The sequence below is a fragment of the Acomys russatus genome, chromosome 5 (genome assembly GCF_903995435.1).
Source record: "Acomys russatus chromosome 5, mAcoRus1.1, whole genome shotgun sequence".
Lineage (NCBI taxonomy): Eukaryota > Metazoa > Chordata > Mammalia > Rodentia > Muridae > Acomys > Acomys russatus.
The window spans coordinates 28,516,018-28,519,072 of NC_067141.1; positions in this window are offsets into that span (position 1 = coordinate 28,516,018).

Below are 3,055 nucleotides of genomic sequence, written 5' to 3' on the forward strand. Positions count from 1 at the left end.
CATCTAGAGTTTCTGTGGCACCAACCTGAGCCTCACGGGGTGGGCTCCCTGCCTAATTAGAAAAATGATCTGCAACCAAAGCTGGTCAGCTTTACCTTGGATTCCTGCCATGCCTTGGGCAAGGGACATTTACCATCCAGTCCCCCATCCCCACCCCCGCCCCAAGGATATGCGCAGCATTTCCTCTCCGGTAACTTTGCAATTGGCAAAACTTACTTTTTCATTTTTGACTGAAGTTCTAGTCTAAACAGTCCCTGGCTCCAACCACCTCCCAAATGGCCCAGATCAAACACCGGGGTATCTCCTTACTGCCAGCCCAGACTTGAACCTTGGAAATTTCAGGAAATTCAGTTTCTTTGGCACATGGCTTTTGTGATGCTGCCATACAAGATCTCCCTCTGCTGACTAGAAATGGGGTACAATAATACAGAAGAAAAAAATAACGAAAATAGTACAGAATGTGGTAATACATGCCTATGATCCCAGCACTCTGGGAGACTGGGCAGGAAGATTGTTGAATGAGAGGCGAGTCTGAGCCACATTAGTGAGCTTTGCTAGGAGGCATGTGGAAACTGGTGAGGCACACCTTCAATCCCAGCAGGCAAGGACAGATGCATCTCTGACCTAAGGCCAGCCTGGTCTACAGAGTGAGTTCCAGGCTAGCCTGGTCTGCAGAGTGAGTTCCAGAACAGACAGGGATGCACAGAGAGAAACCCTGTCTCAAAAAACCTGGAGGGTGGGGTAGACACAAAACCAGAAAAAAAAACTTTTATATGCATGCCTATATGATATTTTTCTATTTACAAAATGGTTTCATGCTTATTATCTTGGTTTCTTTCTCTTTATAACTTGAAGTTAGACTACCAGAGTGGTTGAAGGACATACACTCCTTCAATAGTGCTACTGTTTCCTAGACTGTCAAGTTTATACTACTGGTTGCATACGCTTATGGCAAGTGAGATAAAACATATTCAGCATGTGGAATAGAGTGTAACAAAAATAGTTAGCTGGTCACTATGACACACCCTGCAGCCTAGCTATACAGAAGGCTGAGACAGGAAGATCACTTGCTCAGTAGTTCTTCGCTAGACTGGGTAACATACTAAGACCCCATCTTCAAACCAAAATAAAATACAACAAAAGAAAACCCTGTTATCCCAGCCCTTGGGACTCTGCTGAGGATCTGTCCAAGGTCATCCTCAATTACATGGGGTGTTCAAGGCCAGCCTGAACTCTGTGTCGATATTGTGTAAGAAAACTAAGTACAGGTGTGGTGGTGCACACCTTTAATTCCAGCACTCGAGAGGCAGAGGCAGGCGATTCTCTGTGAGTTCGAGGACACTTTGGTCTACAAAGTCAGTCCAGGACAGCCAGGACTATGAGAAACCCTGTCTTGAAAAAACTAAACAAAACAAAAACCTAAGGCTCAAGCTTGAGGCTGGAGGATTGCTATGAGTTTGAAGGCAGCCTAGGATACATTGTTCCTGGCCAGCCTGGATTACAAAGTAAGAACTTGTCTGAAATTTTTATTTTTAAAGAGAAAAGGAAAAGATGGAGAGAAAGAAGAGAAACTGATGTTCAGAAATCAAGTAGGGACATTAGGGCTGGGATTCAAGCCAAGGTTCTCTTTGGTGCCCATTCTGTTTACTGCATTTCAGTTACTTCTAAAATCAATGTCCAGAGTTGTATATAGAAAACTTTGATCCTTGGAAACTGGACCTTTTTATTATTTAAAGTTCTGCATGTAAATGCCAAGGGACTGCAGTGTTTATTTTCTCTATTTTTAAAAATTATTTGTATTTTATGTACATTGGTGTTTTGCCTACGTGTATCTATGTGTGAGGGTGTTGGATCCCCTGGAACAGGAGTTACAGACAGTTGGGAGCTGCCATGTCGGTGCTGGGAATTAAACCCAGGTCCTTTGGAAGAGCTGCCAGTGCTCTTAACTGCCAAGCCATCTCTCCAACCCCTATTTTCTCTATTTTAAGACGGAGGCATGGAAAAGCACTAATAATTTAGAAAATCACAGTGTCCTTAATTTTTTTTTAAATCTCCGAGCTGATGCCAAATGTGACCTGTCTTGGTTTGCTTTCTATTGGTGCAGTAAATCTCCATGACCAAAAGGAACTTGAAGAGGGCTTATTTGTCTGTGAGGCTCCAGTCCATCATTAGGGAAAGCCAAGGCGAGACCCGAAGCAGAGACCATGGAGTAATGCCTTTACTGAACTACTCCCTGTGGCTCGCTCAACCTACTTTCCCATACAAGCCAAGGCCTGCCCAGCGGTGATACCTCCCACAGTGGGCTGGGTCCTCCCACATCAGTCAATAATCAGAGCCCCACAGACTTGCCTACAGGCCAATCTGATAGAAACATTTTCTCAATTGAGGTTTTCTTTTCCAGATGATTCCAGCTAGTGTTAAGTTGACAAAAAACAAAAACCCCACAACTAACCAGCACAGTCACAAAATGAAAAATTAAAGCTTGAATGTTGCTGGGTGGTGGTGGCATATGTCTTTAATCCCAGCACTCGGGAGGCAAAGGCAGGTAGGTCTCTGTTCCAGGTCAGCCTGTTCTACAAAGTGAGTTCCAGGACAGCCAGGGATATACAAAAAACCCTGTCTTGAAAAACTAAAACCCACCAACCAACCAAAAAAGGAAACCTTGAACGCTGTATTTTTGTCTTTATATAGATGTTCCAATACACCATGTATCTTCACTATATAGGCAAGGGAATGGTCCAGGTAATCAATAGCAAAGCTCAGCCTGGTTTATGGCCACTGGTATTGTGGTACAGATTGGACAGGCTTCCTTTCCTATATTTAAAGAGCTATCTTCGGCTATTTATTTATTTATTTATTTTTGGTTTTTTCGAGACAGGGTTTCTCTTTGTAGCTCTGGCTGTCTTGGAATTCACTCTGTAGACCAGGCTAGCCTCAAACTTACAGAGGTCAAGTGCTGGGATTAAAGGCATGTGCCACTACTGCCTGGCTCCATCTTTTGATTTTTACTGATTTATATTTCTACTTTTTTTTTTTTTTTTTTAGGCTACATCAA